Below are 13,984 nucleotides of genomic sequence, written 5' to 3'. Positions count from 1 at the left end.
GAGAACTAGTCTGACAATAAGAGCTTACACTTTATAGGTGAGAGAGAGAACACTGACTATAGCAGATTACTCTCTATAGGAGAACGAAAGAGAGAGGACCCTGCTGACCATAAGAGCTTACACTCTACAGGAAAGAGAGAGAGAGGACCCCACTGATCATAAGAGCTTACACTCTACAGCCAAGAGAAATACTACCACTGACCAAAAGAGCTTACACTATAAGAAAGAAAGAGAAAAGACCCTGCTGACTATAAAAGTTTACACTTTTTAGATGAGAGAGCACGAGAGAGCACTGACCATAGCAGCTTACACTAAGGGTCCCGTCACACGTAGAGACGTTCCAGCGATCCCACCAGCGATCCGACCTGGCAAGGATCGCTGGAGCGTCGCTACATGGTCACTGGTGAGCTGTCAATAAGGCAGATCTCCACAGCGATCAGAGACCAGCCACCAGCCACCAGCGACCCGTGTAACGACGCTGTGCTTTGTAGCCAGGGTATATATCGGGTAACTATGCAAAGTGCTTTGCATAGTTACCCGATGTGTACCATGGTTACTAGCGTACCGCCGCTTCCAGGCTACTAGACGTTGGCTCCCTGCACATTCAGATCGTTGGTCTCCTGCCGTCTAATACGCCGATGCGTGCTGCACAGCGGGAGACCAACGAGCAAAAAATGATCCTGATCGTTTTGTAACAATCAGCGACCTCGCAGCAAGGTCCCGCTCGCTGCTGCTTGTCACAAATAGCGATATCGATGGCGAGGTCACTGATGCGTCACAAAACCTGTGACATTTCAGCGATCTCACTAGCAATCTCGCTGTGTGTGACGGGGGCTTTATACTAATGCTGACCATAAGAGCTTACACTCTACAGACAAGAGAGAGAACACCACTGACCATATATATCACCCCACACATAGGTGCCATTCCAACTATATCCACACCACTGTTTCCAGAGAGTGATGTGACTTGTGATGTGAATGCTACAACCAATGCACGGCCTCTCATCAGCTATAATCTTTACTATTTTATCACAGAACCTGAGATTGTATCTGCTATCTAAACTTTTAATATTTCAGGTATAACATTTGGGTTTTTTTTGCTTGACATAGTATGGCTTATAGGAAAGAGACATGGCTTTACAGGAAAGTGAGGAAAAATTACTAAGGCACATTAACCCCTTAAGGACTGGTCGATTTTCCATTTTTGTACTTTTCTTTATTCCTCCCCTTATTCCAATAGCTATAATTTTTTTGTGTTTTTGTCAATATAGCTGTCTAAAGCCTGCTTTACACGTTGCAATTTCGCATACGATTTCGCATGCGATTTTCAACGCCCCCATCGTATGTGTGGCACGTTCAATTTGTTGAACATACGAGTAACCCCCGTCACACGTACACTTACCCTTCCATACGACCTCGATGTGGGCGGCAAATGTCCACTTCCTGGAGTGGGAGGGACGTTCGGTGTCACATCGACGTCACGCGTCAGCCGGCCAATAGAAGCGGAGGGGCGGAGCTGAGCAGGACATAAACATCCCGCCCACCTCCTTCCTTCCTCATTGTGGGCCGGGAGCCGCAGGACGTAGGTAAGATCTGTTCATCGTTCCCGGGTTGTCACACACTGCGATGTGTGCTACCCCGGGTACGATGAACAATCTGACGTGCAATTCTAGAGACAGGTACGATGTGTATGCGATGAACGTTTTACCGTTCAATCGCAATCGCACGTACCTGTCACACACTGCAATGTACCTTACAATGCCGGATGTGAGTCACTTACGACGTGACCCCGCCGACACATTGTAAGATACATTGTAGCATATAAAGCAGGCTTTAGTTATTATTTTTTGCAGGATGAATTGTACAGTGGAAAGACAGCATTCATTTTCTCATATTGTAGCGCCCCTGACTATATCAGGGTGCCACAGGGAACTGCATCTTTTCATTCTATGGTGCAGGAACTACCCCCCATGGTTCCGGGTTCCTGAACAGTGGTATCACTTCCATCAGCACCACAAATCCCAACCACACGTCACATCATGAACTGTCAGACACACCAGTGGGTTGGTCTAGCTGGAACAGGGCCACCCACCTAGGGGTCAGGCAGACTGGTGGTAGGGACTTAGAAGAGTAGTAGCCCTCAGAGAGTGAGGAGCTGGGGAGTTGTAGCTCCCAGGAGGGACCTAGGATGAGCCGCAGACAGTGGTCTGGGACCAGAGGAGTTGGGGACCGATGGTAGTGACATTGGGAAGGGTGCGATGGACATAGTCTAGGAGGACTGTTGACACTGGATAACCCAAAACAAACTGACTGATACCGAGCACAATGGGGTACAGGACCCTAGATCAGAGAAGAGCTTCAGACACCTTGATAATTAACCTGTGGAGGACAGTCTCTTTATGAACTTCCCGAAAAGCTCAGAGATTGAAGGCATCAGCACAACGAGGGGGATAGGGTTTTCCAGCTTATGTGACCCACTGAAATCCCAAGTGCCAGCCATCGAGAGCACAACTACACTAAAACATAGTGAGCGGGGGCCCCAACAGGTTCAAGCCGAGAGGCCACACAGAGAACTAAATTTGTGCACGGAGACAGGCTCTGGACCAGATGGTTTATCTGCTGTGTATGTGTCTACTTTATAATCCTCATCCTGCACCACGACTACCCACAGCGAGTGCCTCGCTTCCCCTGCACCCTGCGCTCCCAAGCATCCTCCAACAACATCTTTCCCCACGAACCCGGGACCATCCCTACCTGTGGAGGGACTAACATCAGGCTGCTTAACCTCATCTGCCCTGGTACTCCCTACAGCAGCGGCGGTACTTCCTTTACCGCAACCCACAGGTGGTGTCACAAACTAATCCCCTGTAAATACCCTCCTTTTACTGATCCAAGTGTCCGCCGAGCTCGGATATGTGCAACCCGACCAACACCGAGGCGGTATAATATGATGTAATGATAAACAGGAAAAAAGTTCCATATCTGACAATATAGCAAAAAAAGGGATATTCTTTAATATTTTTTGTCTGTTTTTTTATTTACAGTATTAATTTACCATAAAATGTTAAACGTTACAGCTCCCAGAAAGTCCTGACACAAGCAACAATTTTGTTTTTTAATTTCAGATTTTTTTTTAGCACTTAAATAAAAGAAAAGTTATAAATATTTGGAATCCACATAATCATACTGATCTGGAGAATAATACAGCCAGGGCTGCTACAATTTTCTTACATAGAATCACAGGTCTTTAGGTTCCACTTGTACCTTTGCATTATAGTTACTCTCTCCTTTCACAAATGTATTCCTATTTGAGCTACATTTGCGCCTTCCCATTAGTTTGCTCCAGTTTGGTCCACCCTGTTTTCTTTCTCAGAATTGTCAATAGATTTCTGATAATCAGACAAATCAATCATAATTCTAGTCCATATCACTCAGATGACATTTCTGATCTATACTCTTTCTAGGTTACAGCAAAAACTGAACATCGTGTCAGCTGTTTTTATTCTTTGTAGAGCTGCCATATAATTACTATTTACTAAGAAAGAGTCCTTAGGTCTCTGTAGTAAGACTTGAACAAGGCTCTAGCTGTGTAAAGCACAAAATACCTGAAATATTGCAGCATTGCTTCTTCATATATTAGCATAGTTTACAGTAACTGTCAAGGACACTTGGCCTTATGTGGGCAAAACAATTCTAAAATTATTGTCCTAATTATAAAAATACAATTGTAATCTCTTAGTAGACTAATATATGCGGGAAGGCATTCTGTACATCTAAAATGTACGCTCCTACGTAACACTCAGTAAATACAACTGGAGCAACAATGATCTACAATCTCCAGTTTCAGAATTTTATACACTGTACATATATTTATTGTCAGATATGGACTTACAATTGGTCCCCTCTACAGTACCTACTATTGATGCCCTCTTGTTCTTCCATAAACTCACAATATAAGAAATTATTAGTACATGCCAGATGTCCATTAGATGTACCCATAATAAGTGGCAAATGATGTGCCCTGTGTGCTTGAACAGGTTTATATTGTACATCCGTAAAGCAGCAGGACAACAGGGGTAGCTGAGTGGATTGATATAGAGATTTTTGTGGGAAAAGATTCAGTACAACTTGTATTCTACACATTATATGCATTTTGGGCCTAGGAATATTGAGGGCAGTCCTTATCAGTTTTCCAGTCACAAGGAAAACTTGTGGACCCTACTTGACTGTAGATTGTTGATTTCTGCAGTGTTGAAATTGTCAGCTGTTAGGATTCAACTCTACATCCTGCTTGAGCGAGCAGTCATGTGATCGGACATGTGATTTTCATACCTGAGGTCACATGCCAACTAGCTTTTACTCTGTATCTTTTATTGGACATACTGTTAGAAGCAGATGAGACGCTACTGTATTCAGCATGTAACCAAGTTTCTCTCAATAGAACATTGAGAAGCAGGATGTCTTGCAAGAACAAAAAATTGCATAATTGCAATTACTTGAACTTCCACTCAAGCTGGAACTAGAAGGAAATCCTGACACTGTGCATATTGCACACTCTCAGGATTTAGCAATCTACAGTCACATAGGGTGACCGAATCCAGAAATGTATATTGAACACAACAAACCTTTTAAAATTTACGCAATTGACCTTTGCAATGATCAGACCAGTCATGTTTAGAAGCAGCATATAGCTCCCATCCCCACCAGGTCCTGGAGGGGGCGCTCCACCTCGCACCTGCCCAGTTCAGCCGTGGCTCCCACGTGTTCCCCCGCTCCCAGCCTCTGGTGGAATCCTTCCTCTCACCCGCCCATGGCTCTGCAACCTTCTCTCCTGATTCAGGTCCTGCTGGGGTCTGCTCACACTCCCGGGTCATGCATTCTGCTCCAGAGACTGCTGCAGCTTCTTCCTGCTTCCAGGCCACATGCAGGTCTTCAGTAAGTGATCTTGGGCTGCGCACATGGCCATGCCCCCTTTGATTAAAGTGGTAGCGTCCCATTACCTCGAAGTGACCTCAGAGGTCACCTGTTACCTAAAAGGTATTTAAGTTCACCTTACCTGACAGAAGGCACCTGAGCAGCATTGCCTATAGTACATTGCTAGTTCTCCGATCCCTGCATGCTACTGCGTAGTATCCTTGCACCTGCCGCCTCTTCCTAACCTTTGCCTCATCCTAGTACAATACCTGCTGTGGACGCCACACCTGTGCCCTACCTGTTATGGACACCACACCTCTGTCGTACCTGTTGAGGACGCCATACCTGTGCCATACCTGCTGAGGACGCCACACCTGTGCCCTACCTGCTGTGACGTCACATCGGTACCATATCTGCTGTGTCTCATAAGAAAACACTGGCATTGGACATTTAAGAGACTGCATCTGGCCTTAAGAGAATATCTCTACTGGCCCCTGGCTGCCGTGCATTTAGACCCTTTGAGGGGAGCACTGCACACTCCTTGTATAGGGATTCACTGCCAGTCAATTCCTCAGGGGAGTCCGGTGCACGGTCCAGTGGGACCAACTCCGGATGCTCGCCGCCCTTCAGTGAGCGTAACACAGCAGTTTCGATTGCAGCCCATGTGCTATCTGTACACCTCTCCACGTTGCAGATGGGCATACATTTTGTGTTATTTGGCATAAATTACCGGTATTTCAATTTATTTTACAAATTGCTAATGTCGATTGTGCCTTTAACTCTTATAGGTATGTGTACTATCTGTTGTTTGCGAGAAGTAGAACATTTAGGGCTGTTGTTGGGTTTGTTTTTTTCATTGATTGTTATAGATTATCATATCAAATTGTGCATCTTTTCTTTTTGCTGCAAGGAAATCATTTTGACAAGTAAAACATTCCTCCCAAATATCATTAGATAACATCCAGGTGCGCAAGAACTGCTATACATGTGGGACATTGACATTTTAAGTTTACACTGACAAAAGGAAGATTTAATTTATGATGTGATTTATTGGAAATAATTACCTTAGTAAACTAGATAACCAGCAAGTAGTTTCTTAAGACTTCCTAAGTGTAATGGAGAGAGATTACCTGTCATACGGGAATAATATATCAAACTTCTGCCCGACAATGACAGCTAGGGATATATAAATATTATTTTTCACCTTTGCTATCACACATGGAGCTAGTTAGTAGTTTTTGTGGGTCATGGGAAGGTTGAACTATCTAATCTCACTGGTCAAGTGGATCATCAGAGGATACAATGAACATGTAGTCAGCAGTATTCAGATGTACAAACTTTCATGTCTGCAATAGGAATCTTGTATTGCTGATCCTCTATATAGAAAAATAGTAGTGGCTCATTGTATCGGCATATTGCTACTATTTGCATTGAGTGGCGATCAACTTATGAAAAAGTTTTTGACCAAATGACACTATTTTTGCAAACACAAACTACATATGGCTGACAACCCTAAATCCCAGGTGTGCAAACTGATTTGACCTTATGAAAGTGCTTAAAGTTCATATGTTATAAACTGCAACAGCAGCATACAGCTCAAGGTAAGCAATGGTGGACATTAGAATTGAGCGAGTACCTAACTATTCGTACTCTCTATACTCATAAAGAGTACTGTCTAATACTTGTGTATTCATTCAGAATAGCATGTGCAATGTAAGTCAATGGGAATGCAATGTAACGAGTAACCTGAATGCTGTACTTTTCGTTCGAGTAGCAAAAAGTGCAGAATTCGGGTTACTCATTACATTGCGAGTATTCCCCATTGACTTGCATTGCACACGCTATTCGTAATGAATACACGAGTATTAGAGAGTACTCGTTATCAGTATAGCGAGTACAAATAGTTAGGTACTCGGTTAGTGGACATATATACTGTATGTAGCAACATAGGCCATATAAGAAAGGTAGTATATCACTTGAAGTTTGTTATTGACTATTAAAGGGAGTCATTAGGATTTCACCACCTAAACTATATAAAGGGAACCTGTCAGGTGCAATATGCACCCAAAACCATGAGCAGTTCTGGATGTGTATTGCTAATTCCTGCCTAATTGTCCCATCATCTAGTAGCTTAGATAAAGTCATCTTTAAAAAAGTATTTCTAAAGATCCTTCAGAATGTGCTATTGAGGCAAGTGAATAGTCGCAAGGGCGTTAGCTCTCTTGACTAGTTGGGCTCCTTAGCATGTTAGCACACCTCTGTGGGCGTGCTAACATGACAATGAATGCAGAATGTCAGAGGCATGTGTACTACCCCCGTGCGAGCAGCCGGGCCGCTGCTGCTACTCGGATCCGGATCCACGGTGGCTCGAGGGGTCTCCGGACCGGGGTTTGTGCGGCCACTCGATTAAAAAAAGGGGGGACGATATGTACAGGGGATTTTTGGAAAGTTTGTGATGCCACCCATGGTGCGTGGTAATGTGATGGACCACCACTGCCGTTGGGGGGCCCGGTGACGATGGTGAGGCAGCCTGATGTGTAACCCCTCTGTGGGTAGGAGGTTTGTGTCCTGGGGCCCGTTGATAATGGCTGGTGTTTGAGTGCTGTTGGGGGATAGGTACAGGGGTTTCCAATTTACTCACTCAGTCCCAGAATAACCACACCGACAGCTTGTAAACCAAAGTTCCGAGCATCACTGTAGCCTGCGGGGAGCATGCTTGGATCTGTGCCCTTGGTGTTGTTGTTGGTCTGTAGCCCTATCCCTGGCACCTTAGTCTCGATTGGACCCGTTGGTATTAAACTCTCTGGGTCCCGCTCACCCATATGGCTAACGGAGTGAGCTTGCTCTCAGGGTTCACACGTAGGATTTCTTTGGACTGTAGTGGGAAAGTCCTATCCCATCAGTGAGCTAGTACCCCAATTTTGGAGCGGGTTGGGGATGACACTTGAAGTCTTCACCCCATCGGGAAAATTACCGGAACGCGTGAAGCTACTTTCTCGCCTGGGGTCCACATACCCCGTCATGCCTTGGCCCCTGCCCGGTGATAGCTCAAGCCCGCCGGCTGCCCTCCTTGGCAGTTCGTGCCCCTTGACACTGTCCCCTGAGATTGGGTTCCAGCTCCTACCAGGCCCAGACCAACGTCTGCCACCTAGTATACAGGAGCTCTCCTCCATGGCCTCTCCTCATGAGAGCCACTTCACCTTCTCTCTCCTTCACTCTCATTTCTTAACTCTCAACTGTCACTGTCCTCACTTTCCCCTCACCAACCCCCATGTGGGCGGCCCAATTCCCTTCAGGCCCCCCAATGGTGTGACTAGTAGGTTCAAGTGGGAAGTGTTCCTAGGATTTTGATTGGACAAACTGTTAACAACACCAAAGGACCAGGATCCGTAACCAAGGAGGGTGGATACTGTGCAGAAGGGCAGATTGCAGAATACCCTGTGACGACCTGATAGGCCAGGGCATAACACATGGTCAATCTCACCGCTCTTTGCTGCCATGGCGCCCAATGCTGGATTTAGGCTGAGTGCACATGATCAGAAGTCCTAGGCTTCTGGTCATGCATGCTATGAAGCCGGGTGTATGTGTCTGAACTTCGAACTGGTGTAGTGCGCATGATTGGAAGTCCAGAGGCATTTTGATCATGCACAATGAGGAAAAAAACAGTCGTGCTGCTGACGTGAGTGCAACCATATCTCTGATGCTGCGCATTCATTAGTATGTTAGCACGCACACAGGGGAGTGTTAACATGCTAAGGGGGCTGACCAGAGCAGGGAACAATGCTCTTGCGACTAGTCGCTTGCCTCATTAGCATATTATAAAGGCTCTTTAGAAGTCCGTTTTCTAAAGATCTCTTTATCTATGCTACTAGAGGCTGGGACAGTTAGGCAGGGATTTGCAATATGCACCCAGAACTGCTCGTGGTTCTGGATGCATATGGACCTGACAGGTTCCCTTTAAGTTGCATGTAGCTCTTTCAAAGACAAGTCCAGCAATACCTTTACATGGCCAGTCTATCCCTCTGTTACTTTGAAATCAGCGTTTGAATTGATATATAAATGAGGCTGTAGATCTGAAGCCTCTGTCACTCCAGCTCTGTTATCTGCCAAGCGCTTCCTACTCCTGCTTGACTGATAACCTCTATGCTGTGTGACCTCAGCCAAGAGAGTCATGAGTCAAGCAAGAGAAAGTGGTATTGCGCGGAGAATAGAGTTGGAGTGACAAAGGCTTCAGATCTACAAATAATTATTCAACCTCATATGCCCGCAACCTTCCTACTGTCTCTCAACAGGGACCCTCTTACAGTATGGACATATTCATCGCTAATGGAAATCTTCAATTGCCCAAATTTGGTTCACAAATTGCTATGAAGAAAACTAAATAATTAATCATAGACTTGTCAGTCTGGAATATATTTGAGTTTTCAACCACATACGACTTGTTATATGATGTTTGAAATGATTTACCTTTTCCACTTCTGTGGGTTTTCCTTTTCACTCTTTTCCATGAGTCACACTGAAGGACCGAGTTCTCAGCCTTAAATATCCCATAAGTCAAAGGTGTCTTGATCGCTAAAATATATAACTTTGCATTTAGTCACTGTAAATCACAAATATCAAAAAATAAAGCAATATCCTTCCTTACTCAATATGGATTTGATGACAGAACTTTTGGATATTTTAAACATATGTGTTTTTCCTTTTCCTCTGTCAGCTTATCAAGACACAACTACTTCCAAGCTCATTTTATAAAATGAGTGATAAATATGGCTGGATGAGGCTTGCATATTGATTTAATGGGAACAGTCCTTTCCGATTATATGCTTGGCTTAAGAAACAAGCAATGTTTTTGCACCTGGCCATCCCAGCTAATATATCTATGCTAAACAGGCCAGTGATGGCTAAGATTGTAATCATTATGACTGATCACAAATCATAGCTAAGTCTACTTCAATTGTGATCATCCCTGGAATTGTGAGCTACAAACCACCCACAAGTTTAATACATTTCAAAAACATAGGTCTAAAACTGGAAGAATTAAACAAAACATTTTCACCACAGTACCAGATGTGTAGAAATGTAAAGCCTTCTTCAAGAATATGTTAAGCTTCAAGATTATTAAAATACAAATTGTGATGAAACAATTCCGACTTATAGATACAAATAGTGACAAAAAAGGTAAAAAATAAAAATATCATTCAAAATATAGTGTAGACTTTTCATGGAAAAAAATAGCTATTTTTCAGGTTTTGCAATATACTGTAATTTGTCTATGGGCAATTTTAATTTATTTCTCACATTTTATCTAAGTGGGACAAGTATATTTACACTATAGGAAACATATAGCTTGACAAATCAGCTTTAGACCCATAAATGTAAGGTTATCCGTATAGTTAAGCTTTAACAGACAAACAGCAAACCTGGATGATCCACTTTGGGATATATTCACACGTAATTAATTGAAGAAATGTCTGCAACTAAAACAATCTGAAAAGAATTTCAGTAGCAAGCACATTGCTATAAGGACTCATGCAGATTACTGTATAGCTTAGACGATTCCTATCCGTCATTTTGATGTATAGTATATTGCTGAATACACAATTTGCCTCTGAAAATCAGATGGCAATTGCCCATTTCACTCTATAGGTCACTGGAAAAAATGTAACCTCACTCAGAAGACATCCAAGTGCAGTCCAATTTTCATGGACTGATATAGAGAAGGTAGAAACATTTTTTCTTCTTTCTACTGCCGAGAAAATCAGATCACAGTACGATCAAACTCTGAGCAGAGTCCGATCACAGTGTGATTAGCATTATCAGACTAATTTTCTCAGATGTGGAAAAAATGGTCGTGTTACCCAAGCCTAAGCCCTATTTAGATAAGCGAGGCAGTTCCGGACATTTTAGTAATAAATATGACATGTGTTAACATACTATAATTTTTTGAGGCACATTATACAGAATTATTATTTCTTTTTGTATGTTTCCATTCTTGTGTAATGACTTTCCATTCAGCGGCTGCCCTGGGCAAAACACAGTATGGGGAATTTTTTTAACGACTTTGTTCAAAACTGCTAAACTAGAGTCAGAGACATTTTTTCCCATCTTGCCACTTTCAAAATTCTTAAGAACACTTCTGGATTAAGCATAAAAGAGGTGACAAGAAATGTTCAATCAAATTTGTTAATTATATTGATAGGCAATAGTCGACAAAGTGGAAGACGTCTTCCCAGTTCATAGCAAGAACATATTTGTTTGTCTTTAGGAGAGGTTACAGATATGCCAAATCTAAGAGGAATACACACTGGCAAATAAAGACAGTAGAGGGCATCTGTCAAAGAACAGTATATAAATCTCAACAGAAAATAGCCAGATATCCCTCCGGGAAGGACCTAGCCAAGGATTTCACTGTTTTGAGCGCCTTTGCTGGCTGCTGGCAGTGTTTTCTCTGGCTGGTCTCCCCGAGATAAGTGATTGTTTTGTCATGTTGGTCTACTAGATATTGCTCCCACCTAGCCAGAATCCTACTCCACACTGATGAGGGGCAAAACCCCGAAACAGCTGTCTGTTGGAGAATACCTGGCCTTGGTATATCCCTTGTCATATCTTTAAACTCGTCAAAGAGTTGGATACTGACTAAAAGGGCCACTTAATATGGTGGTTATGATGGTCTCCTAAAAAGATCCGCTCCTTGACTAGGTCCTTCCCAGAGGGATATTTGCATACTGCCAGGGAGCAATGCACCTAGGATTCCACTGTTTTGAGCACCTTTGTTGGCTGCCGGCAGTGTTTTCTCTGGATGGTCTCCCCAAGATGAGTGATTGTTTTGTCTTGAAGAACAGTATATGGGAACTTTGCAATCTGATCGCTTCTCATAATGCACAATTCCTCCAGCTTTGAAGATTGAAGTGGCCCTCTAACCTCTTGGGTTGCTTTGCGGCTGCACACAATCCACCAATGGTTTGTCTGCCCCAGGGGGATACACAATTTGGAGTGAAACAGAGAATTATGTACATGTGAAGCGTTTTCCCACTTTCATCAGTTAGGGCTTACCTAATGTGTATTTAGTTGTGTTTGGGCAGTTGTTTTATGCCAGAACATAGCTAATTTGGTTTACAAAGTGCTGCATAGAATATTTTTCTGTCCAGTAGAAATTAGAACAGATGACAGCAGACCCAAAACTCTTCCCAAAATTATGGGCTCATTTTTATCATCAGTTTTTTTTTCTGGTGTTTTTGTTCTATACCGGAGGGAATTATGACTTGAGGGCTAGATATATATCAAAAATAAAATAAAATGCTTATATGCAATTTTTTATTAAAAATGGTTAATTGAACATAGTTCAAAACATATGTACTATGTAACAAACTGTAGATAATTCACGCTTCATCTAGAATTTGTGACTTTTCTATCACCTGTAGGATCCATAATATTGAGGTGCTAGTGATACTTCCAGAAACATCTGTTTGCATCCTTGGAATAGAAAAGAAACAATGGAAGATAATTATTTTCTTTCTTTCATATAAATTCATGGCATTTCTTCTTATGGAAAATTTGATTAGACTAAGCCGAGCAATACAGGAAATGCAGCTAAAATGAATTTGCTCTAGAACATATATCAAGCAAAGCTGGATTTCCATAATATGTTTTCCAGCAGTTTCTGATGTTTTTAGCTAAATTACTCTTATGGAACAGGGTTATTCAATTTAAAATCTGTTTAGTGTTTTGAAACAACATCAAGATTGTTATATAATTGATGTGCATGGGTCCATGAAAATATCCTAGTCCTAATTTTTCAGGTGTGATTGCACATGAAACTATATAATGAAAACCTCTTCATTATACAACCACAAATCATTTTGAATTACAATGTCCAAGAATGCAACAAGTCATTACTTTATAACACATGTTGCAGCTGAAATCCAAAACTAAATAAAATATGTACATCTTGGTGTGTGGCAATAAGCAAAACTATGATTTGATAAACGTAAGTAGAAGTGGGGGCAATTAGAGTAGTAAGCAATTGGCATGGGAGATGCCAATCCATTGTTGTTGACGGAATGAAAAGTCCTGCGAGCAGAATTTTTCTTGTATGGATCTATACACAGATCGCTAACGGATCCGTTAAAGCATTCTGGGAGTCTATGGGTAACAGATCCATCAGTAAAGCATCCGTTCACTTATCAGTAAGCGGATCTGTTACCCATAGACTCCCATTATGCTTTAACAGATCTGTTGCTAATAAATTCTAGATAGAATAGTATCAGATAGGATTAGATAAATAGATAAGGTTAATAGATTGTCCAAGGACAGAAGTAAGCGCTAGATCCAACAATTCACTTAAAATTCTGCAGCTGGTTTATAGGCAAAAAACACCCCAAAATTGCCTGGATACAAATAAATAATAAATTGGAGATTTTTCATAGATAGAAAAAGCTCACCAACCAGCGCTGAATAATAGGATTATATGATATTTTAATATTTTATTAATATCCTTGAGGAAGGGGGACTGGTGACGCCCCCGAAACGCGCGTCGGATCTAGCTCAGTTTAATATTGTGAAGTGGACGTAGTTGTCTGCTTGTTTCTATCGATTACGGACTCTGTCGATTTACTGGCAACTGAACGTTTAAGCGAGGTGCACGGAGGAATCTACGCCCTGGGACGGTGCAATCTTGCTTCAGTAACTCTCAACTAATATCCTGCTTGGATCTAAGGATTTTCGCAAATCTTAACCCGGCATTATTCCCTCCTCTCCAGCTGTGAGAGAGAATCGCTCCACGCAAGGACCATACTTCACGGAGTCCCCATGCCAGCGCGGGTGTCAGGTAATATACACCGGGACTTGTAACGAGTCCCTGGTGCACTGATCCCTCTGCCTGTCAGAGCCTTTGGTAGAAGCGCGGCATATTCAATCTCATTTAGGGACCGTGAAAACTTGCAGCGTGGATGTCAGCGCAATTTAATCGATTTTGAAGGATTCATCTGTGCACTAGCATTCGCCAGAAGGAACCTCTGCCCTCACATATGGGCTAGCACGAACGTGGTACCCCCCTTGGGTAAAAAAAC

The sequence above is a fragment of the Anomaloglossus baeobatrachus genome, chromosome 6 (genome assembly GCF_048569485.1).
Source record: "Anomaloglossus baeobatrachus isolate aAnoBae1 chromosome 6, aAnoBae1.hap1, whole genome shotgun sequence".
NCBI classification, from domain to species: domain Eukaryota; kingdom Metazoa; phylum Chordata; class Amphibia; order Anura; family Aromobatidae; genus Anomaloglossus; species Anomaloglossus baeobatrachus.
This window is presented reverse-complemented; position numbering follows the sequence as displayed.